Source organism: Acyrthosiphon pisum, chromosome X, assembly GCF_005508785.2.
Source record: "Acyrthosiphon pisum isolate AL4f chromosome X, pea_aphid_22Mar2018_4r6ur, whole genome shotgun sequence".
Taxonomy (NCBI): domain Eukaryota; kingdom Metazoa; phylum Arthropoda; class Insecta; order Hemiptera; family Aphididae; genus Acyrthosiphon; species Acyrthosiphon pisum.
In genome coordinates this window covers 103372670-103373508 of record NC_042493.1, presented here as the reverse complement: position 1 = coordinate 103373508, position 839 = coordinate 103372670, and positions in this window count along the sequence as shown.

Genomic DNA, 839 nt, shown 5'->3' with positions numbered 1-839 from the left:
TCACAATTGAAAAAGTACTTCGACCGATGCAAAGTAAATTTGTATACTAATTCAAAAATCTTTACATTTTTTAAATTGAACAACTAGAAGTACCTTAATTTTTGTCAGGCGCTTAGGTCGTTATTCTTATGTTGCACGTGTGTTAGACAAAGACAGAAAATCGCCGCATGCAACGCCCTTAATAATAAATAATAACTATAAAAACAATCAAATTAATAGGTACCGAATATTATAATATAATTTTATTTTATTATAATTCAAAAACAATAGATACTTGAAATTTTCATTTAACTTTTACATTAGCATATTTTTATAGTCAAGATATAATTTTCAAAATATTTTATTTTTTTAGCTATTCAAAGAAATTATAATTTTTTATTTTCATTTAATGGCACTTGAAAAATAAAGAAATGACGTAGAGTTACCAATATTATATTTTTGTAATATAGACTCTGTTCTCTATCGAATTCTAGATTTAGCAATGTTTAGTTCATACATGATAGCGAGTTAAATAAAACAATAACATATCTTTACCTAGTTATTAAAAACCAATTGATATAATTTAGAAAGTATTACAAATAAAACGAGTGACTTTCTTGTTTTATGTTATAAAATTATATGTATTTGATCATCAATTTTACTGACCAGAAAAGTATATGTATATTTATAATTGATAACTTATAAATAATTGCATAGGGACTAATCACTAATTATTATTAACAGCATACAATTAATCATTTTACTATAATAATTTATAACTACACATTTTCATAATTATTTACTTTTATACGTACATAGATAAATACGATTTAGTTTGATAATAATTGAAAATGGGCAGT